General features: G+C 41.9%; 1 protein-coding gene across 1 annotated transcript in view; it reads right to left on the bottom strand.

The window, feature by feature from the left end:
- Positions 1–412: 412 nt before the first annotated feature.
- The window catches only part of PSPC1 (paraspeckle component 1), a 104861-nt gene continuing 80414 nt past the window's right edge, over positions 413–24859 (bottom strand). Inside the window, exons 7-9 of the transcript XR_005592945.1 lie at positions 17619–17745; positions 9097–10487; positions 413–655 (exon numbers count right to left, since the gene is read on the bottom strand). The gene's annotated coding sequence lies outside the window, so the exon portion shown is untranslated. The remainder of the gene's footprint in view (positions 656–9096; positions 10488–17618; positions 17746–24859) is intronic.

Consider the following 24859-nt stretch of genomic DNA (forward strand, 5'->3'; position numbering starts at 1 on the left):
CCATCTCCCTGGAGGAGGTCCCTGTGGTACAGCATGGGCTACTGGATTTTTTTGCATACATCTGCTTCGTTTAAAAGAAAAATTGTCCTTCACATGAATGAGGCACTGATGGACCCTGTAAGGGTCATTCTGTGGACTCCTGCGGCTGCTCCTCCAGCCCGTGGAAGGTCTGACAGGAGATGTGTACCAACAAAGGGCATCGACTTTGTATCCGGCGCCTAATTTCTTAGTGATAGACGCAGTCCAGCAATGTGCCATGCAATAGCCCTGAAACACAACTCATGTTAAGGACTGGAAAAGACTTGATCAGTTTTGGCAATAAGGCTTATTCCATGGCTACCCCTCACCTCTGCATAGCCAACTATGCGACATTACTAACAAAAATATACGAATGACACAAACATGTCTGAATTGATTAATTTTATTGCCAAGACAAGGGAGAAAAATTCGCAGCACTTGATTCTGAGGACAGGGCTGCAACATCTGCGTCGACAGTGGTTGTAATGAGAAGTTCATGGCTCTATCTTTCTTGCTTCCCCGAAGAGGTGCAATTCATGGTGGAAGACTTGCCAGCCCAAATTATTCACCAAAAAGACAGATGACTCATTCCACTCATGAGCAACTCTCGGATCCTTGGGAACCTATAACCCCAAACCTAAGAGGAAACAGAGGAATTACTTACATCCCAATGATACCACCAGCCAATGTATTCACAACAGCGGTGATTTGACTCACAGGGTCACAGACACAGGCCCTGAGGGGACAACAAGCTGCTTCTCAAGTTGCTGTATCCCAACCATCAACTTCCCCTAACAAGAACTCTGGTGGATGGAGACCAATGCTCGACCTCCGAGACTTCAACAAGGTTATTAGAAACACAATAATTCAAGATGGTCACACTATACACTATAAGAGAGTGCCTGCTAAAACCCAGCAGACAGCATTACAAGCCACCAAAGAGGTGGTAACCCTCTTCACGAATCTGGGCTTCCTAACAAATACTGACCAGCCCACTCTAGCAACAGTGCAAGAGCTGGACTTCCTTGGGGCCCACCTCAACTCTATCGAGGCTATAGCCTCACTACCAAGACAATGTTCTTTCACTCTCACCAGCCTAATACCCACTGCATGAAATAGCCCACAGGTATCTGCCAGGACTTGCCCCCAACTCCTTGACCACATGGCAGCCACAGCATTTGCTGTCAGACACACTAGATTAAACATCTGTTGCCTACAAGGAAGGCTACGTATCAACTTTGTTCCACACAGGCACAGTATAAACCACCCCATGATATCGGGCAAAATAAAGGAACCCTTTCTCTGGTGGGCAAAACTGACCAACATATGCACGGGGGCATCCTTCATTCAGAACACAAATGCCTCACTCCTGGGATGTGGAGCACACCTGCATCCACATTCTACATAGGGCCACTGGTCCCCTGTGGAATTCCTTTGACATATAAACCTATGTGGAAGAAGAAACTGTGCCAACTAAAGTAGCATACAACCAGAGATCCACTTCCATTCTCTGAGCAGACATAGTTTGGCCCCAGACTCATTCTGCTATAGCGGCAAATAGTCTAGGTGATTTTCTGATGGGTTTTGTCCTTTGCAGGTAAAACACCAGTGCTTGTCATATGTTGAGGAAATAATGTCTCCTCTCCTCACAACACATGGGGCTTCAGAAAAAACACAGGTAAATGAATTTGACTGGCTTATGTGAAAATCTGAAGCTATCTTAGGAGAGACTTTTGGGTGTAGTCATAGCAAGGCTTTGTTTTTATGGAATAGTGTGTATGGAGGACCAGCTGTTAGGGTCCTGAGTTTGCCTACCCTTCTGGTCAACGTGATGGCAATAAGGAAGGCAATCCTTGACAGGAGGGATGGGGAACATGTAGCTAGCGGTTTAAAGGGTTGACTTAGTGAGTGCTGCAAGTACTAGGGTAAGGTCCCAGTGAGGAGTTGGTTTCTTCACTGGAGGGAAGGTTCTAATGAGATCCTTCAAGAATCAGTTTGTTACTGGGTGAATAAAAATTGAGTACCTATCCATTGATGGGTGACAAGTGGACCTGCAGGGAGTTCAGGGAACATTTTGTTGTTTTGAGCAAAAGATGATCGTGTAGAATAACACGAATTGCCACTGCTGCTGGAGATGTATGCTTTTGCTGGGCCCAGATACCAGAAACATTTCACTTGGCTAAGTTGCATTTTCTGGTGGGTTCCTTTCTGCTCTTAAGGACAGTCCTTCAGAGCAGGGACATTCTGGGCTTGATGCCCAGCCAAATACCAAACAAGGAGATGAAATGTTGTGGTGTTGGGATGCTGGACCCTGCCACTCTCGTGGGTCAAGAAATACATGAAGGACTGAACATTGATCAGCAGGCAGGATGACCTTCATAGACAACTTGGAAACCAGAACTGCCTGGGCTGTCTGGGGGTAATGAGGATGACTCGTGCCTTATCCTGTTGAATCTTCTGTAGGATGTGAGGCAGTAGTGCAATGTGAAGGCATTAGGCGAACACTGCCCCTGGAGTGCTGCCTTTGAGCTCACCTGGAGCAGTAAATGCTGCATTTCCTATTTGTCTGACAGGTAAACAAGTCCAAAGTGGGGCATTCCCCACTCAGAGAAAATGTTACACAATTCAGTAGTGAGCATGTTCCACTCATGAGCAATACTGAAATATCTGCTGAGGCTGTCTACCAATGAATCCTGTGTTCTTGGAAGGTACATTACTGATAGGGTGATCTGGTTTTTGATGCACCAGTTTCATAAAGTGACCACTTCTACACAGAGAGGGCTAGTTCTTGCTCCTCCTTGCTTGTTTATGTTAGTTATGTTGTGTGATTTGAATACATGATGAAAGCAAACCAATGGTAGAAAGGCTTTGCAAACTTTTTGGGCTGCCTTGAGTCCCTGAAGATTGATGTGCATTCTTCTTGGGGTGTCCGAAGTGCCCTGTGACTGTCCATAATGATCGTCTTGTCTGGTGTTGGGGGAGAGGAATGGAGCACTCATACACACTCTTTTGGTATCTTTCCTACCATGTTAGTGAGGACCTGACCTTGGTGGGAGTTGTTACTATGGTATTCCTATTGTGTTTGATTGGTGTGTATAATGTTCATAGCCAAACCTGCAGGCAGCAAAGGTGGAATCTGGCGAACTGTTCGATGTAAATGTGTGAAACCATGTGTCCCGGGGGAGACAGGCAAATCCAAATTGATATTTGAGGGTTTCACATAACCTGGTCTATCAGGTTGCTTAGGGAGTGGAATCTGATGGTTGGGAGATAAACCCTTGCCCAGATTGAATCTAGGGTCACTACTATGAATTCTATAGTCTGCGATGGAATTCGGATAAACTTTTCTAAACTCCCACAGATTAGGGAATATGAGAGCTAAAGCATCAAGGAGGTTGACGTGAGGGCTTCTTTGTGGCAAGAAGCCAATCGTCCAGATAAGAAAAGACAGTGAAACGTCTCCGTCCGAATTGCACTGCTACTACAGTAACTCCTCACTTAAAGTCATCCCGGTTAATGTTGTTTCATTTCTGATCAATTAGGGAACATGCTCATTTAAAATTGCACAATGCTCCCTTATAACCTCGTTTGGCAGCTGCCTGCTTTGTCCACTGCTTGCAGGAAGAGCGGCCCATTGGAGCTAGCTGGTGGGGGCTTGGAACCAGGGTGGACCGGCAGCCCCGCATCAGCTAAGTTCCCTGCTCCCCTAAGTTCCCTGTGCTGCAGCCGCTCAGGCTATCAATCGCCAGTAGTTCAGCTGTCCCTCCCCTCACTGCCATGTGCTGCTCCTGCCCTCTGCCTTGGAGCTGCTCCTGGGAGCCTCCTGCTTGCTATGCGGTGGGGGGGGGGAGGGGAGAGAACGGGGGTCTAGTGTCAGGATGCTCCCCCACTCCTGCTCCAAACTTACTCCATTTCCATAGAGCGGGGGCGGTGGACATGACAGGGCTCGGGACAGAGGAGCGTGCTGGCAGCAGCTGCTGTCTCAACTTGCTGGTCTACTTAAAAGGGCAATGTACTTAGAGTGATGTCAGCGTACTTAAAGGGGCAATGAGCATCTCTCTGTCTGCCATGCTGCCTCCCCTTCCTCCATTTCTGCTGCCTTGTAGAGTGTGAGGCTACATTAACAACGTGTTAACTCTTGAGCGCTCAGCTGTTCTAGTTCATCATTTAGTAGTAAGGCATTCCCTGGGAAATATCCCACCCTCTTACTTTACCACCTCAACCAAGCTTCACAATCATCATTGCGCTGTACAGTATTGTTTAAAACTTAGAGAGAGAGAGAGAGAGAGAGAGAGAGTGTCTGTCTGTGGCCTCGTGAAAAAAATGTCCCTGGAACTTAAGCCCCCCCCCCCCATTAATTCTCATGGGGAAATTGGATTTGTTTAACATCATTTCATGGAACATAACTACAATGTTAAGCAAGGAGTTACTGTACTAGAAACACTTTGGTTGCTAGGCCCAATGGGAATACTGTGTATTAGAAGTGGTTGGTTGGTGCCCACCATAAACCTAAGGAACCTTCTTTGGGTAGGACGAATGCGCATGTGAAAGTAAACATCTTTCATAGCGAAAGTTGTGAACCATGTGTCCCATTTCCTTAGAATGGTATTATTGAGGGCAACAGAATCATATAAATCTCAGTTTACAACTAAAGATGCTGTTAGTGGAGATTGAGAATAGGTAACCCTTTTTTTGGTACTAGGATATATATCTAATAGAACCCCCTTTTCTTGATGTTGAAGAAATATCTGCTCTATAGCTTGCTGTTGAAGTATTCTACCTCCCGATGAAAGATCTCCTTGTGAGAATGGTCACTGAAAAGGGGCAGGGGTGGTATTTTCATTTTGGAGGGGATAGAAAGATAAACTATTGTGTAATTGGAATGGATATCTAAGGCTAAGATTGTCCCAGACATCATGGGTTCTGTGACATTTTCTGTTTCAGCCCCAGGGCAGCAGGGCTGGAGCTCTCATCTGACGGGCCCTGGAGCTCTGAGCCACAGCTCCTAGCTACCACCATGGGGGATCTCCCCCCTCCCCCCGCAGCAGGGCTCAGGCTCAGCCCCATTTTGTCAGTTATTTTTAGTAAAAAGTAGGGACAGGTCACTGGCTTCAGTGAATTTTTGTTTATTGCCTATGACCTGTCCTGACTTATACTAAAAATATCCATGACAAACTCTTAACCTTAATAATATCCAGTACCCGTTTGTCCATTGTTATTGCACTCCAGTTGTGGAAAAAAAATGCTAGGAGCCATCGAAGGATATGTGGGGTTGGTTGGGATGGCAAAACTAGTAGTTTGCAGCTCCTGAGTGTCCTGTCAAAAATTATATTTTAGCTTGGGGGAGGGGGTGTGAGATGGAGTTGTTGATGCAGGAGGAGCAGTGTATAAATTTTTGTACGCTGTCTTTTACGAAGCAGTTCATAGGACTGCTGGTGGTAGAACTGTTGCATTACAGGCCTTGGTTTGTAGGGTGTTAGTTGTATTTCTTCTTTGGGGCAGGTACCGGTATATATATTCTCAGGGAGCAGAGGATTGCCCTGGAGTCCTTTAGAGAATGCAAGGACTCATCAGTGTTTGTGTTGAAAAGGTTGGCCTCATCAAAGGGCAAATCCTCAACAGTGTTCTGGACCTCTCAGGCGAATGACTCACAGTGCATCACAATGGTAGTTGCCATTGACTTTGGTGCTGTGTCTGCTGCATTAACCACAGATTGTAATGTGGTCCTAGCCACCAATTTGCCGCCTTTGATAAGGGCCTGATATTTGGCCCTGTTGTCTTGGGGTAGCTTGTCCATGAAATTCAGATATTTTGAATAGTTCAGGTAATCACACTTAGCCACAAGTGCTTGATACTTTGATAGTCTAAACTGAAGATAAGTAGATATCAAAACCTTCTTCCCCAACAAATCTAGACATTTGGAGGGGGTGGCTGCTTAGACCTCATTTAGGTAGACTGAACAACCAAGGAGCTCACTGCCACTAGAATTCTACTAGAATTATTTGAGGGGGTCAACAAGCATGCAGACAAAGGAGATATAGTTATTTAGATTTTCAGAAAGCTTTTGACAAGGTCCCTCAGCAAAGGCTCTTAAGCAAAATAAGTAGTCATGGGGTAAGAGGGAATGTTCTCTCATGGATTGGTAACTGGTTAAAAGATAGGCAACAAACGATAGGAATAAATGGTCAGTTTTCAGACAGGAGAGAGGTAAATAGTGGTGTCCCCCAGAGATCTGTACTGGGCCCAGTCCTATTTAACATATTCATAAACGATCTGAAAAAAGGGGTAAACAGTGAGGTGGCAAAATTTGCAGATGATACAAAACTACACAAGATAGTTAAGTCCCAGGCAAACTGTGAAGAGCTACAAAAGGATCTCAAAACTGGGTGACTAGGCAATAAAATGGCAGATGAAATTTAATGTTAATAAATGCAAAGTAATGAACATTGGAAAACATGATCTTAACTATACATATACAATGATGGGCTCTAAATTAGCTGTTACCACTCAAGAAAGAGATCTTGGAGTCATTGTGGATAGTTCTCTGAAATCATCCACTCAATGTGCAGCGGCAGTCAAAAAAGCGACCAGAATGTTGGGAATCATCAAGAAAGGAATATATAAATCCATGGTATGCCCACACCTTGAATACTGCATGCAGATGCGGTCACCCTATCTCAAAAAATATATATTGGAACTGAAAAAGGTTCAGAAAAGGGCAACAAAAATTATTAGGGGTATAGATCGGCTTCCGTATGAGGAGAGATTAGTAAGACTGGAACTTTACAGCTTGGAAAAGAGGCGACTAAGGGAGGATATGATAGAGGTTTATAAAATCATGAGTGGTATAGAGAACGTAAATAAGGAAGTGTTATTTACTCCTTCTCATAATACAAGTACAAGGGGCCACCAAATGAAATGAATAGGTAGCAGGTTTAAAACAAACACAAGAAAGTATTTTTTCATGCAACACACTGTCAATGTCTGGAACTCCTTGCCAGAGGGTGTTGTGAAGGCCAATACTATAGCAGGGTTCAAAAGGGAGCTAGATAGCCATTGATGGACCTATCTTCCATGAATCTATTAGCCAGGATGGGCAGAAATGGTGTCCCTAGCCTCTGTTTGCAGAAGCTGGGCTTGGGTGACAGGTTATCAAGTGATCCATGCCCTATCTGTTCATTCTCATTGGGACACCTAGCATTGGCCACTGTCAGAGACAGGATACTGGGCATGATGGACCTTTGGTCTGACCCAGTATGGCCGTTCTTATGCCACATGAGTAAAAATAAATTCTACTCCTTTAGCTGGGATGAAGTAGTGCTTCTCAGCCCTCTTTGGGGTAGGGGTACATTTAGCTGGTGTATGGCACACAGCTCTGGCAATTTCCAGTATGTCCTCATTTACTTGAAGTGCTGTGCAGCTGGACCTATAGGTTTCAGAATGTCTAGGAGTTTGTGTCGTGTAGCCTGGACTTCGTCTAAGAAGATCTGGAGCTCCTGTGCACCCCACATAATAGCTCCCAAAATTGTTACAGTTGTCTGGAGGAGATTGAAATGCTGGGGTGGCTGTTTCATCTGGAGATAAGGATAGCCTTGCTAATTCCAGGAGAAGTGGTTTGTAGTCTCTCTCTCTTCTGTGGGATCAAGTGGAAGTTCTGGCTGTTCCCTAGGAGGGAAGGTATGGAGAAACTCCCTAATGGATCACACCCACCCTGTGTGCCATGAGTGTGGGTCCCAGGATCTGCAGTATGGCCAGTAAGAGGGGTTGAAGAGGGTCCCTGAGGCATGGTGCCACTGCCTGAGGGAAATGTCTTGATGCAAAGTGATATCAGGAGGCTTTCAACTTCCTGCCTGAGCTGATGTCCTTCAGAGGAGATGATGACAGTTCCTCCTGTGACTGATTCTGCTGGAGCCAGTCCCATTAGAGTGAAGCTGTGACTGGTAGTAGGGATGAGGGATAAACTTCCCTCATAGCTCTTGATGGAGTCAAGGTCGCTCTGCCCGTACCAACAGTGCAAATATTGGGAGACTATGTGCTGATGATGTACAGGGTAGTGGTGGTACCATCAGTGGTTGAAGTTCCTGGTGGGTATTCTTCACTGGTACTGTTGGCTCCCAGTTTTTTGACTTGTGTGTTATCGTTAGCATCGGTGAAAGAGGTGCAGAGTCTGGTACTGATGGAGCCCTGGTCTTATGAACCTTTTTATCATGGCTCTTAGACTTACGACATTCTGAGTACTTGAGGGCTTAGTGCAAAGACTAAGGGTACGTTTACACTTACCGGGACGGTCGACGCGGCAAATTCGACTGCTCGGAGTTCGAACTATCGCGTCTGATCTAGACGCGATAGTTCGAACCCCGGAAGCGCTAGTTCGAACTCCGGTACTCCACCGCGGCAGGAGGAGTTGCCGGAGTCGACCTTGGAGCCGCGGAGTTCGCTTCCGCGGCGTCTGGACGGTAAGTAAGTCGAACTAGGGTAGTTCGAATTCAGCTACGTTATTCACGTAGCTGAATTCGCGTACCCTAGTTCGACCCCCGAGCTTAGTGTAGACCAGGGATTAGTTGACTTGGGCAGGGTTGATTCAGTTCTCTCTAGAGTAGAGCTTTCCCTACCTTCCCAATGAGACCCTGAGAGTGTCCATGGGTGTAAATACCCTCGCTCCTAACTCAGAGCTCATGGTAGGAGGCACGCTTCTTGCTGATTCTAGCCAATGCACAGGGATTTGGGTCCCTTGGCTTGGGTCACAGCTGCATAGCCTTCTCCAGGAGGTGCTTTTAAAGCTGGAATTCCCACGCTTGGCAGGTGCAGCTAAGGAAGGAGTGACAAATACTGCACCTGGCAGAGAGATGCACTAGTAAAGGCACTAGTAGTAGTAGTCACTGACTGAGAAGCAGCAGGAACAGGAAGCAGTTTTTAAAACTTGGTGTTCTGGGCATAGTGTGATCCCCTAGTACCCCAATATGGGTAAGAGGTGTTCCTTGGTGTGAGGACTGTAACTTCCCTTCCTATAATACTATTAAAAATTCATTGAAAATTGTTTACTGAAGTTATACTAAGGAAACAATGGAGATTACTTACCTGTAACTGAAGATTCGATATGTGTGGTCCCTATTTGTTTTCGACATGTGGCTTCACTTGTGCACAATGCACTTGAGATCCACGTGTGCGCAGTTGCTCTTCACATGCTCTGAATGGATGATATATGGGGCAGTGTGGATCAACGCATTTCCAATTCCTTCTCACCATGAATCCGGTTGTGATCCACAGCAGAGGGGGATGGAGGCTGGATAGTGGAATAGACAGGGATCACATCTCTCTCAGAACCTCCAGTTACAGGTAAGTGACCTCATTTTTTCTTCTACTGATGGTCCCTAAGTGTATTGCACATGTGGGACATCAGCAGTAGTCAGACAGGAGGTGGGTGTGAGCATGCAGATAGCATGGATGTCTGAAGTGCTGCCATTCCCAAAGCTGTATATGCAGTAGAGGTTTGGACCAATCCAACATGTTTTGTGAAAGCATGGACAGAGCTTCTACATATACCTAGTAGAGGTACATCTCATAGGGATCCTGTAGAGGTTGCTTGCACTCTGGTAAAGTGACCTCTTACCCCCTCAGCGGGTTGGAGCGGGGCGTGCTTCAGGCTAGTTGGTAACAAAGAATGATGCAGCCAGAGATCCATTTAGAGAGGCTATGTGCAGGTAATGCATGATCTGTTGATCACTCTGCTACAATGATAAATAGTCTAGGTGTTTTCTTAATTGCTTTCGTTCACTGCAGGTAGAACGCCAGCGCCTGTTGGATGTCTAGAGAACAATGCCTTCTCTCATCAGAAGCATGAGGTTTTGGGAAAAATACTGGTAAGCAGATGGTTTGATTTTGTGAGAAACTCGGAAGTTATTTTAGGAATGAATTTTGGATGGAGGTGGAGAGACCTTCTCTTTATGAAAAGTAGTATATAGTTAGATCTGCCACAAGGGCTCTGACTTTTCTCTGGGCTGTACATAAAGTTTGGCTTGGCAGAATTCGCACCCTATTACTACTGTAAAAATCTCTGTACAAGGTATGCCTTGTATTATTTGAAATTTGCTCGTCAGTATTGTCCTAATAAAATGTGTGGCAACATTGTCTGTGAAGTTATAAGATTTCCCTGTATGATATTAATGCATGTTCCAAACCCCACAGTCCTACCCATGCAGAAGTCAGGTCTGTCTTGAAGGAATATGTGCTTGCCTTAATTTGCATTTAAGCAGGAAACAGGGTCATCAAGCAGAGAGAGAAAACAAAAGAAGTTCAAACTGGCGAAAAAAACCAAACCAGCGGGGAATATTCTTCCATGTAGACTTTGTCTCCTGGGTCTCAGATGGAAATATTTTTCCAGAGAGGGACTGAAACTATAAAAAGGAGGGTACAAACACTCCGAAGGCACTTCTCTCTCTCTCTCTCCCCGCCCATCACATTCTCTGCACCTGAGAAGATAAAAGAAAACAGCTGTTGAAAAGTTTGGTCAGTAACTTTTATGTCTCATTATTTAGTAGTTAATAAACTTGTTTTACTGTTCTATCTAATCCAGTGTGTTTTAGTTGAAGTATTTGGATAACCATTTAAGGTAATAAAGTGGAATATTGTTCCCTTAAAGGAATAATGGGATTAATATATTTGTACTGTCCGGGACAGGGCTGGGAGTACAGGACATACATTTCTTGGGGGGGAATCTGGGACTGGGGGTGTGTTGGGGTCATCATGCTGTATAACCAAGGCTGGTGAGAGGCAGGGTGTAGCTGGCAGACTACAGTTATATAGACACTCAGGGTGTGGCTTGTGGGAGATACTTCAGCAAAGCATTTTAAGACTCCAAGGTTGCAGGGCAGGGGTAACACAGCCGCCCACTAGTCTAGATTGTACCCCAGTATGTCACAGGCTCCAGCTCACTAACCCTTATGGCTGATGTGATTATGACTAGAAAGGCAACTTTAATCGAGAGGTGAGACATAACACATATTGGTTTGAAGGGAGGTCTGTTAAATACTGAAAGGAAAAGATCAAAATCCCATTGTAGTGTTGGTTTCATCACCAGTGCAAAAGTTCAGAGGAGTCTTCAGGAATTTAGTTGTTTGAGTGAAGATAGTATGGGTCTCAGGTGGCGAATGAAAGCCGATGCATCCGACGAAGTGGGTATTCACCCATGAAAGCTCATGCTCCAAAACGTGTTAGTCTATAAGGTGCCACAAGACTCTTTGCTGCTTTTAAATAAGCCCAGTTCCTTCAGCCTCTTCTCATAAGTCATGTGCCCCAGCCCCCTAATCATTTTCATTGCCCTCTGCTTGACTCTCCAATTTGTCCACATCCTTTCTGTAGTGGGGGCCCCAAAACTGGACGCAGTACTCCAGATGTGATCTCACCAGTGCTGAATAGAGGGGAATAATCACTTCCCTCGATCTGCTGGCAAAGCTCCTACTAGTGCAGCCCAAGATGCTGTTGGACTCCTTGGCAACAAGGGCACACTGTTGACTCATATCCAGCATCTCATCCACTGTAATCCCCAGGTCCTTTTCTGTAGCACTGGTAGTTGCTAGTTGGTCTCCAGCCTGTAGGAGTGCATGAGATTCTTCCGTCCTAAGTGCAGGACTCTGCACTTGTCCTTGTTGAACCCCATCAGATTTCTTTTGGCTCAATCCTCCAATTTATCTAGGTCACTCTGGACCCTATCCTTACCCTCCAGCATCTCTACCTCTCCCCCCATCTTAATGTCATCCACAAGCTTGCTGAGGGTGCAATCCATCCCATCATCCAGATCATTAATGAAGATGTTGAACAAAACCAGTCCCAGGACCGCCCCAGGGGCACTCCGCTTGACACCAGCTGCCAACTAGACATCGATATTAGTGGGATGGGAGAAAAGGCATATCTGAGGTGCATCTGAAAAAGTGGGTTTTTTTTCCATGAAAGCTTATGCCCAAATAAATCTGTTAGTCTTTAAGGTGCCACCGGACTCCTTGTTGTTTTTGTGGATACAGACTAACACGGCTACCCGTCTGATATCTGAGGTGGTCCATGCAAGACAGCAGAAGGGCATTTCCCTTTGAGCCCCAGCCCAGAGCTGCTCTGGAGCACTATAGGAAGAGTTTCCTGTTCGCCTGTGAGACAAAGGTTCTAAGACAGTGTTTCACACAGGTAAAAAAAAATCTCATTTGGGATGGAATCATGAATCTCCCATTGGTGGGTCTATGGACAACTGTCTGTGCACCTGGTAGGTATACTGCCAAAAGAGTTATGTGGTTTCTGATGCACCAATTAACACAGCTTCCATACACAAAGGAAGGAATCTTGTTCTCCATGTTTATGTAGAAGACAGTCGTCATGTTGTCTGACATTAACTGGATATATTGAGATCAAATGAGTGGAAAGAATGCATTGCAGGCTAGATGGATGACCCTTAATTCCAGTAGATTTATATACATTCTGGTCTCTTAAGGGGTCCAGGTGCCTTGTGCAATGTGATTGTCCATGTGGACTGCCCAACCTAAGAGGGAAGCATCTGTGATGATAGTTGCCTCGCTTATGGGTGGGAGAAAAGGAACTCCCACCTGAATGTTTTTTGTGGGTTGCCCACCATACAAGACAAAGTGTGACATTGGCCAGGATTATTATTCTGCCATTTATGTTGTCTTTCTCTGGTGAGTAGCTGGACTGAAACCAGGTGTGTAGGCAGTGGAGGTGGAGCCTGGCAAACATTATGTGGGTGCATGTGGCCATCTAGCCTAGAAGGGAAAGGCAGACCCTTACTGTAGTCTGAGGGTGACCTATTTTATCAAATTACTCATGGCATGAAATCTCTCCATCAGGAGGTAGGCTCTTGCTGTAGTTGAGTCCAGGGTCATGCCTATAAAATCTGTGATCCTTGTGGGAATCAAAGTGGACTTTTCTTCATTGATGCAGATTCCAAGGGAAGATAATAGGTTGAGTAGGAATAAGGTTCCCAACTCAACGACTTTGCTGGATCTGTCTGGCAGGAGCCAGTCATTGAGATATGGAAAGCAGGTAACGCAGTTACTTCTCATCTAAGCCACCACTGCTGAAAGGACTTTTATAAAGTCCATCTCCTGATGTAGGATTTCCTTGTGAGATTGGTCCCTGAAAAGGGGCAGGGAAGGGGGTTTGTAGGTAGGAGGTGACAAACTCAGTTGAATAGCTGGAATGAATAATCTCCAGCATCCACTTGTCTGTTGTTGCTGCCCTCCAGTTTTGGAGAAGGGGGCATTAAAAACAAGGGGGGCAGAATAATGAGGCATCAACAAAGGAGCATGGATCTCCAATGTCCCATTAAAAAAAATTCTTGATTGAGGAGGGTGGAGGATGAGCTGTAGGTGTCAAAGAAGCTGTGTATATCTGTCTCTATACCCTCTGTTGTTTGCGGGGTAATTTGTGACAGCGCTGATGGTGAAACATTGGAGGAAACTGTGTTGGCCTGTGTGATGTTATCTGATTAAAATATGACTATATAGATCATTGTTACAACCACTATTACATATTTGCAACAAATCTTGTACAAAATGTGATATGTAAGGTATCTATGAAAAGGTTATGATTTGCTGGTTATGATTATGCTATCTGAATGTATGTATCATTTTTCTATTTGAAGTTATGAATATGGCTCTAATACCTGGATTTCAAATGTTTGCTCCTGGGGTAACGCCCACGAATTAGTTAGCCAGCACATCTTGGAGGGACTATTCAAATTGAGTGGCCCATCAAAAGGATACTTAACTCACAATGGACCATGGGAAACGCTCATCTACATTGAGTGGGCTGTCATGTAAACATGCTGTCTGAAACATAGGTAATGGCTTCCTGTAAAGATTGAGCAAAATTGGGCATGAAGATGTGACTTGCCCATGTGACTCAAAACACTATCTGGTCACCTGTGATTCTCCACTACTTGTGCTGAGGTTTTTGTTTGAAACAATGGGTTTCCTGCCACATGGCAGAGGATATAAATGGCCCTGGAACCCATCCATTTTGCCTGTGTCCTGCTCAAATCTCTGGACTCAACTTTCTCCCCTTTCTACTCAGATAGAAGTCGGTGTCAGGTAAGACAGGGTACAAAGGATTCATGCAGAGCCAAGGTGCCTAGAGTAAGGCCCCTCCCCCCCCACCCCGGGAGCCACAGTAGTGCCAGTATGAGAGGTCCATGAGTTGGGGCGGACCCCATGGCATTGGGAACCCCAATCTCTCATGGATCTTCTGTCCAGGTTTGCCTCCCTATGTAATGGTAGAGGTTCATCTGGGTCTGCTGACTCATCCAATGAAAGGGCTGGTTCCCAATAGACTGGCATAACTATCTGTACCAATGGATAGGTAACCAGGGTTCGCAGCTGGGAGAAGAGATTGGCCCTGTGTCTTTGTGATGGTTTCTTCCTTCAGTGTAACAATATCTCCAAATAAGGTCAGAGCTGAGAGGATTGAAGATAAGGGAGACCAAAAATGTCCTTTGGGGAGATATAGGTCTCAGACCATCTTAGGATGCAGGTGGCAGCTGTTGGATCCAACACTTCCAGTATGGCTGTTCTTAACCCAGGGTCAGACCGAAGGTCCATCTAGCCCAGTATTCTGTCCTCTGACAGTGGCCAATGCCGGGTGCCCCAGAGAAAATGAATGGAACAGGTCATCATCAGGTGATCCATCCCATCGCCCATTCCCAGCTTCTGGCAAACAGAGGCTAGGGACACCATCTCTGCCCATCCTGGGTAATAGTCATTGATGGACCTATCCTCCATTAACTTATCTAGTTCTTTTTTGAACCTTGTTATAGTCTTGGCCTTCACAACATCCTCTGGCAAGGAATTCTACAGGTTGACTGTAAGTTGTGTGAAAAAATACTTCCTTTTGTTTTTAAACTTGCTGCCTATTAATTTCATTTGGTGACCCCCTAATTCTTGTGTTATGAGTAAATAACACTTCCTTATTTACTTTCAGTGCACCCGTCATGATTTTATAGACCTCGATCATATCCCCCCTTAGTCATCTCTTTTCCAGGTTGAAAAGTCCCAGTTTTATTAATCTCTCCTCATATGGAAGCTGTTCCGTAACCCTAATTATTTTTGTTGCCCTTTTCTGTACTGTTTCCAATTCCAATATATCTTTTTTGAGATGAGGCGACCACATGTGCATGCAGTATTTAAGATGTTGGTGTACCATGGATTTATATAGAGGCAATATGATATTTTCTGTCTTACTATCTATTGATGTCCTAATGATTCCCAACATTGTTAGCTTTTTTGACTGCCACTGTGCACTGAGTGGATGTTTTCAGAGAACTATCCATAATGACTCCAAGATCTTTTTCTTGAGTGGGTAACAGCTAATTTAGATCCCATTATTTTATATGTATAGCTGAGATTTTTTCCCAATGTGCATTACTTTGCACTGAATTTCATGTGCCATATTGTAGCCCAGTCAGCCAGTTTTGTGAGATCCCTTTGTATCTCTTCAGTCTGCTTTGGACTTAACTATCTTGAGTAATTTTGTATCATCTGCAATTTTTGCCACCTGTTTACCTTTTTTTCCTAATCATTTATGAATATGTTGAATAGTACTGGTCCCATGGGGACACCACTGTTTACCTCTCTCCAAACTGACCATTTATTCCTACCCTTTGTTTCCTATCTTTTAACCAGCTACCAATCCATGAGTGAGGACCTTCCCTCTTATCCCATGACAGCTTACTTTGCTTAAGAGCCTTTGGTGAGGGACCTTGTCAAAGGTTTTCTGGAAATCTAAGTACACTATATCCACTGGATTCCCCTTTGTCTACATGCTTTTGACCCCCTCAAAGAATTCTAGTAGATTGGTGAGGCATGATTTCCCTTTACAAAAAACAGGTTGACTCTTCCCCAACAAATCACGTTCATCTATAAAAGCAGCAAAGAGTCCTGTGGCACCTTATAGACTAACAGACGTATTGGAGCATGAGCTTTCGTGGGTGAAAGCTCATCCACTTCGTCGGATGCAGCCGAAAGATGATGCATATACAGCCCTGAAAACTGAAGTTCTCTCCCTAGGAGTGGTAGGGGCACATGGGAAAGTGGCAACTCCAGAGGAGTGAAGGTATAGAAGACTCAAGCTTATAGGGGGAAATAACTGTTTAAGCGGGGGGAGACATCCTGTATCAAAAGTCCTAATTTTCATTCCCAAAATAGAATAATTCTAGGATTCCATATGCGATTTTCCAATGCTTATATTCATTCATATACTTTGTGAATCAAATTTTCCAGTATGTTAGCTTGATTGTACAGGTTGTGGTGGGGTGCCTCGGCGTTCCTCAAAAACACCACCCTGGCTCTCACCCTATCCATTGCCCTAGAATTCTTCTCTTGTCCCTTTTTTTCCTTCTTGACATCTCCCTTCAGCGTCCCCTCCCTTTACAAACCCCATCCCAACAGATCAGCAGTTAGATATGGAAGGGACCCGTTAGATCCATTCCCTGCCAATGCAACTTTCCCCAAGTTTTACTTTTTCTCATCCACACCTCTTTTGTTCATAACCTTAACATACTGGTTTAAAATCCTTGATCAGCCTCACCCTTGAATCTTATGTATTCCACTGCACACCATATTCATGGTGAACAGGCCTATTCTTAATTCTCCTCTCCCTATCTACTTACTGAGGATGGCAAAACCACTGGGAAGACGCTCTCACCCCACAGTGACAGGCAGAGTATATAAACATAGACAGAGAAATAATTATCTATCTGAACTCATCCTGACTGATCATTTCAACCTTTGCAAATCTTGCTTAAGATTTCTTAAGTAATGAAACATCAAACATCACTGTATCCAAGCAATCACAATGATCTCATCTCCATAATGTATTTTTTTGTAAAAATCTGGAATATTTTGTTCTATTTTATGGGAGATGCCATAACAGATAAAACTCCAATTATCTTTCAACATATATGTGAATCAAACATTTGTTTGTTGAGTATCTTCAGAGATTAGACACATTTTAGACTGAATGAAGTTTTCATAGAATCTATTTAGGCCTTGTTTATATCACAAGTTGCAGCCGTTTAACTATATTGATCTTAAAAAAACAGACTTTCAGTTAAAGCAGCGCAAGCCTGCATCCTCTAAACCTGGTTTATACTGATTCAGTTTAATGAATTTTTATGCTAAATTGAGGTGTCCACACAGGAGTTTGTACCACTTTAAATCAATTTTAAAAACACACCTTTAGATAAACTGGTGCAACCTGTAATATACACAAAGCCTCAGTTTTAGACTTGGTGCCACAACATGTATTTTACACATTGTGCGTTCTGTATATGTATTAGATCAACATACTGTTACTCAAGCCCTCTCCTCACAGAGGAAGCAAAGGGAAACACAAATTCAACAAAATATTAAAAAGACTAATAAGTCTGTTAACATAATGGTTGATAGAAATGGTAAGTGTCAAAGGATAAGATTCAAAGGTACTGGTAGAAGTGTATAAACAAATTACTTGGTCAAATTAAATGCAAAAACAAAAAATACAAAAACCCAACGATCTCATAATGGTCAGTAATTACTAAATACAAAGTCAAATGTGAAAATACATACCTGAAAGTAAAAAAAAAATATATAAAAAAAAATGGCTTCAGGATCTTGACCCTCTGTACTCTTAAGACAGAGCAGAACTTTTTTTTTAAACCAATCTTCATCTGCATTTTAGCATTTTAATTTTAACCTAGAAAAAAATAATATGTAGTTATAGTCAATTAAATATCTGTGGCATTTTAAGCAAAATAAAACAATTATCTACATGGTAGAGGCCCCATATTGTTCGAAGTACAATAACTCTTCCCTTCCCTAACATATGAACTTTTAAAAGGTAGAATTATTGTAGACACAAACTGTGACCAAAATTGAAATTTCCGCCTCACAAATTCATTTTCATCTCTAGCCATTCTTATATTACCATTGCCTCCACTATAAGCAGTTTTCCTTACTCTTAATTACTAAGATCTTTAAAATCTGTTCTTGTACCAGTCAGCTAACAGCCAGCTGGTGTTTCAGTCATTATGAGTTCCTTTGTCATTACATTGCTATGAACATTTCAGCTCAAAGTGCAGTTCTAGTATGACATTAGTTCCCTTTGCCCACTCAAACACACTGAAGGATTTGAGAATAAAACTAGGTTCTTTCCTTCTCATGTTACCACTAGTAAAAGATTCTGCCAAAGCAGGCCCTTGGTAATATCTGTGCAATCCCAGTGCCTTCAGTGGAATTTCACAAGTGTATTGCAATGTTGTACATAATTATGCTGCTGGTGTGCAAGCAGGAATAGAATTCAGCTCCCTCCCCTCTAGCTCTGCAGAATGAATATAACTAGCAAACACACACAGCAGTAAACACTATCTAAAATCAGCAGATCTCTCTGAATTACAAACAGGGAGCAAATATGTGGCATAAGGAACCACCATATTTTAGCAACATTTCAGAGCAGAATCATATTTTAATATATTTAAATATGATACATTTAATCCATGCAGATCTTTAATATTAAACTGTAAAGATTAACTCTCAACTTTAAGACATTTGTGGTTTAAAATTCTTTAGAAAAATATATATTCAACTTAAATACAAGATTTGCTCACTTTAAATATAAATGCAGCCACAACTTTAAAGAGCAAGTCATAATACAAGTTAGTACTTTTAACAGAAATAAAATTATAATTCATATTTTACAATGAAGTTACTATAAAGCACAAAAGAGTCAAAATAATTAGTTATTTTAAAAACTACCAGGGGTATGCATCCCAAACTCTGGGTGCCCTTAGAACACTTAACATTCAGAATCATCAAAAGTTCAGATTGCTTAAATCCACTGCCCCCACAAATCAATCTGGCCCCAAAACTTAATTACGAAAAAAAAAGAAGCCCTCTTTAACCCTCGTCTTCTCTCCACAAACACTTGAGGGTTTAAAAAAAAAAAACTGCAGAGTATTCAGGTCTTTACCAGGGAGGCAGAGGGAGAGAAACACATGTTCTAAGCTCAAGAAGCCCTAAGGAAACCCTCTTTTCTACATGAAGGAACTGATTTGAGGGTCTGTATTCACTATAATTACAGCAGTATGACACAGAGATGGGTGTGCTCTCAAGTAACCTAGACTCAAACCATCCAGGGCTTTTTAAAAAGAGCATTTACCAACACCTTGAGTTCGAGTCTGAAGCTGACAGACAACTAGAACATCTTGCTGAGCACATGTTATGTACTCCCAAAGTAAATATCCACATAAGCAGGCTGCAGCATTCTAGACTAGTTTCAGTTGCTTGAATTGCAAGGTGTAGTCCCAAAACATTTCAGTAGTACTCAACTGAAGTTACAAAAGCAGGTCCACACACACAACACACCACCATAACAAGTACAGCTAAAACACAGCTGCTACATAATCATCCACGAGCTGTTTTGGGTCTAATAAGACTCCAAAGTTGAAAAATTATTCATAAATAATAGCTGCATCCAATCAGAAGTGCTAATATAATTCTAGCCAATTTTTCCAATTGCTTCCCCTATTCTACTAAATTATTTCTGCGTGATCTAGACTGATCCTCAGCTAGCTAGTCTTCATTCACATCCTACTCTCTGTGGGCATCTGGCCACCCATTCCACTACACCAGTGAAACTAGCCATAATGTAATTATTCAGCTGGGTATCCTCTGCCTACTGCAGACACTATAGCCCATATATTCTTACTAGCACTTCTAAAGGGCTCATACTACTAAGAACTACCGCTACTATCTAGCAGCACTCTCTCATGATCAAGTGTCTCAAAACTAGACTATATACATACATACATACATCTCTCTAATAAAATCAGCCTGGTCATGCCTTCAATACCTTACAAGAACACCAACTAACAACACTAGTGCAGTTTCTATCGCACATACAGGTGTAAACCCAGACTGACCACGGTTATGCCAAATAAATCTGTTAGTTTTTAAGGTGCCACCAGAGTACTCATTGTTTTTGTGGATACAGACTAACACAACTACCCCTCTGATACTGGAAATATTGCCATTCTGCTTTACCTCCACCTTCTGTAAATTTTCCATACATGGGAGATGCAAGTGCATCCTGGGTGAGATCATCAGGGTCAAAATTTTATTTCCTTTCTATGTGGCAGTCACAACTCCATCCTCAGATAAGGAGGAATTGATAATCTCCATTAACAAAGTACCCATTTCTCACTACTGACTAATCAGACAGAGGGGACAGTGGTGCAATAAGCAGGTGCCCCAACATTTCCAGGTGTTTAATGAGTAACACTGGTCAAAATTCAATCAAGCAGACCAGACTTGGCTTTTGAATACTCAGACACTGCTCTGCACTCTCAGATATGGCAAGTTCCATGTGAAATCCCAGGGTTTGTTTTTTTTTAAATCTGCAATGTAACCAGAAAAATCCTTGCTAAGAAAACCTCAACTGGTCCCAGGTGAAGACCACTCACGATTACCAAGCTATCCACTGCCGCTGTACAATTTGTCTGATAGAGACTTTGCAGTGTTGCCCTGGATTTGAGGGGTCTGTGGACCCCAGAATGTGATTAAACTAATTGCAACCATATTATGCACATTCAGCCATGGTGAATTAATAAAATAGAACCCACCCAGCACTGGAATAAGCAGGCTTTAGAAGGCAAGGTCAATGTATGCTGCCAGGTTCTGCTAATCAGAATTGGGGGGAGAGGCAAGAGGGGGAAAGGAGGAGGGAGAAAAGTTATTAAAACTGGGACTGAAATAAAATAAGTGGACAAACCCCGTTGAATCTGGGCGCCTTCGATATAGAAGGCTTATTATGACTAAGATTGTTAGGAATGTTTGTTGATACACAGTTTTCTTAAAAGTGATGACCCGGTAGCGGTCACTATGACCTATGTGTTCGGCAATCTGAATACCAATAAACAAATTTGTAAGAAGTGATGTTTTATAGAGTGCATTTTTCCATCATTAAATTGATTACACAAAATTTATTTAATTACACTTATTTTAATTAAAAAGCATGTATAATACTGAAACAGAATTGTCTCAGCTAGTGAGAGCACAGGGATATTACAATGCTAGTGATCCCTACATTCTAATAGCCATACAGTTCAATAACAATGATTATATCCCTTTGTGCTCTGACTGGCTACTCACAATCCCCACAATAAACTATGCCCTCTCAACTCTGGCCCCTCCCTGTCACTCTAATGTAAACTGTGAGGCAGTATTTAATTAAAAAGTAATTACTCTTTGTTAGTGAGGACTGGATGGAGTATTCTGATGGCAACAGCTGAGCTTAGAGATTTATAATAGCTAGATGGAGTGCACAGATGAGGAAAGATCATCATCATCCAGTATAACAACTTTGGAAGTTTCAGCATGTTAATTAAGTTAAAGAGGTTTGTTTTTGATTTTTAAGACCAGAATGTGGTTACTTACTCAATAAGTAGTAATACTTAAATATTAAGCACTTACAAAGTTGACAGCACAAAAAATATGCTCTATGTGAAGAGAGTAGAATGAATATAATATCTAAACACTTTTGACTCTTTGCAAGCACACTACTGCAGCAAAATATTACTTCCTTCTAAGGCCTGGGCTACACTAGTGGGGGGGTTCGAACTAAGATTCGCAACTTAAGCTACGCTATTCGTGTAGCTGAAGTTGAAGTATCTTAGTTTGACTTACCTGGCTGTCCTCACGGCGGTGAGTCGACTGCCGCAGCTCCCCTGTCTACTCCGCTCACTCCTCTTGCCGAGGTGGAGTACAGGCATCGATTAGCAGATTGATTTATCGCGTCCAGACGAGACGCGATAAATCGATCTCTGAAATATCGAACACTACCCACCAATCCGGCGGGTAGTATAGACGTACCCTGAGGCTCATGGAGGTATGGTGTTATTCTCTTCAGTAATCTAATGAAAGCATTAGCTCTTCAGTGCATGAGTTGCACATAACTTGCAAATATTGGTATGTTTAGTTTAATTAAGAACTTCTTTAAAATATATTATTTCCTTAAAAATTAATACACAATTTTGGTATGAATCTCTTAGTTAAAATCCCAAACACATAGCAGAAGTCTATCTATGATTTTATACCACACTCATCACTTACAGCCAAGCACTTTCTGAATCTTGAATTTCTGTTTTAACATTTGTACTCTGCCCTCACTCTCCCCGGACATAATTCCTTATACAGCTTCATTAGCTTGGTTGAGTGCACAGGCTGAGGTTGCTTCCTACTTTTTTCTTAACATAAATGACAATGTTAATTGTAAGCTTTATATCTGGTCTCTTCTTCCATTCTGACCCCCTCTTTACTGTGTGTCTAGATAAAATTTACCTAAAGATATAGAACTGCAGAGTAAATAGACTTCCATTGAAGTGGGCCATACGGCACTTTGACTTAGCCAGCAGGAAAAGCAATCACTTTATGATACCCACTATCCACCAAACAGAAAGGAAGAACTCCATTTTTGAGATGCACTCAGGACATGTACTCCTTTGTGATTATGTATTTGGGGAAACAGATATTATCCAAAAGAAACCTTCAGCCAGATATTCTGCACAGCTGTGTTCGTATTTGCATTTGTCCATTTGACTTCCTAGCAAAAGGTAACAGAGAACAATACTGGTTGCTGAAGTATCAATAAAAAAATACGATATACATTTTAAAAATTGTCAACCAATGACTGTTTCCTTTAGCTTTCTATCACTTTCACTTAAGTATTTCTTATTCATTCGGGGCTGAATCCTGCTCAACTTAAACATGTGTATAGCCCCTATTGAAACCAACTGGTGCATTACTGTCAATAAAACAAGCATAATTTGTTCCTTAAGAACAACAAATGTATCTCAGCAGACAGCTGAGAGAAGGCGGGATAGCTGAAGGAACAATTAAAACAATTACACAGTACAGACCAAAATTAAACTGTTGTATATATCAAGGGTAAATATTGTGTCAGCTGATGCCAAAGGCGGCATTTTTATTGGCAGAGAAGGGCTTATGAGTTGAAAAGACATTTTCCATCTGTTTTACAGTTTTCAGATTAGGAGATATCTGCAAAATTATTCTTGAAAGGAATGAGGAAAGGTGAATATAGTACTATGTTCTTTCTAGGGGAACTTTTAATTATAAGAAAAAATGGTGGGAGATTTAATAGTGTTAAAGCAAATGTCAGTGGGGATAAAAGACAGCATGCTCAAGGGAAAGATTTCATTCTCTATATTTAGTCTTTTATTAGATCATATTTTATTAATGCCAGGATTTAAAGCAATTATTTTCTGAAGAATATTTGGACTTATTTGAAAATATTTATGAAACCTGAAATACAGCAGCTGCAGAGCTTTACGCAACATAATTCAACTGAAATGTAAATCTGAAGATAGAATGGAATTTACAGCACCCTGTACATTTTTGGACATTAAAAATAATAAGTCTTGAAAAGTCCCACAATTTATTTACTTGTAGTCAGGTGTTTCTAGATGTCAGACCATGTATCTTACAATTGTTAGCAAAAACTACTTGGCCTAAATTTAGAGCCTGATCTAAAGCCCTCTGAAGTCAATGCAAAACCTCCCAATGTATTCAATGGGCTTTGGCTGTGACCATCAAAAATAAATTGTTAAAAAAATTGACTTTAATAGATCAGTGAAAAAGCAAAGACAATGCAGTTTGTATCACAAAGATTTCCATTTGCCATGTGATGTGTAATGAAGATATGATACAAGACATAATATTTATAAAATGCTTTATGGATTTTAAAGTGTAGAATCATACAATATCACAGTTGGAAGGGACCTCAGGAGATCATCTAGTCCAATCCCCTGCTCAAAACAGGACCAATCCCCAGACAGATTTTTACCCCAGTTCCCTAAATGGCCCCCTCAAGGATTGAGCTCACAACCCTTGCTTTAGCAGGCCAATGCTCAAACCACTGAACTATCCCTCCTCTCAAAAATATATAAATATAACTGAAATGGTATATTTTTAAATAAATGTATATGAAACAACTGGTCTTAAATGGGTAAATTTTGAATCTGGGTCTACTAGCACTCAAGATTGTCAGAAATGAGTCTGAATTGTTGGTTTATTCTGCTGAGTCAATAAAATGTGTGGTCAGACTGTTGATTTAAAATGTGTATCAATGGAATACTTTGATGTATCACCAAGTGATTTTTGTAAGAATTCGTTACAAATATCTGTTGGAATTATTAGAAAACAGCAGTGTGTATTTACACTAGTTCTTTATACATGTTACATATGAACGAGGGGACTTTGATACAATTTCCACACTATCAATGTGAGATAATTGTATCTTGAAAGGAATAAGGAGGCTTTTTCCATTCAAAAAGGTCACACGTACTGATTAATACCAATCTATTTTACACTTAACTGCTAACTGTACACAAGCATATTATTATATTTTACATTATTATTAGATAGTTATGAAATACAAAGTTGCTCAAAGAGGGAGACTGAGAATATACAACCTTCTCCCCAACATGGTAATCTCTCACTTGCAAACATTCTGAGGTGTAGCTGTGACATAATTAGATTCAAATGAAAAATAAATCAGTACATTTTAGAATGAAAAGGACCTAAAGTCAGTGCAATCAATCATGGTCTTAAAATTGTGTTTATAAATTTAAGGAATTTTTTTAAAAATTATGTTCCTACAATATTTTGAATGACAGTTTTTCCAGATCAGAAACATAGATTAAAGTGTGATCTACAAACAGAACTTGCACTGATTTACCTAAAGTCTGTTTTGAAATAGATTTAGTTAAACTAGCACAAACATGGATCTAATTATT

The sequence above is a fragment of the Mauremys reevesii genome, linkage group 1 (genome assembly GCF_016161935.1).
Source record: "Mauremys reevesii isolate NIE-2019 linkage group 1, ASM1616193v1, whole genome shotgun sequence".
Taxonomy (NCBI): Eukaryota; Metazoa; Chordata; order Testudines; family Geoemydidae; genus Mauremys; species Mauremys reevesii.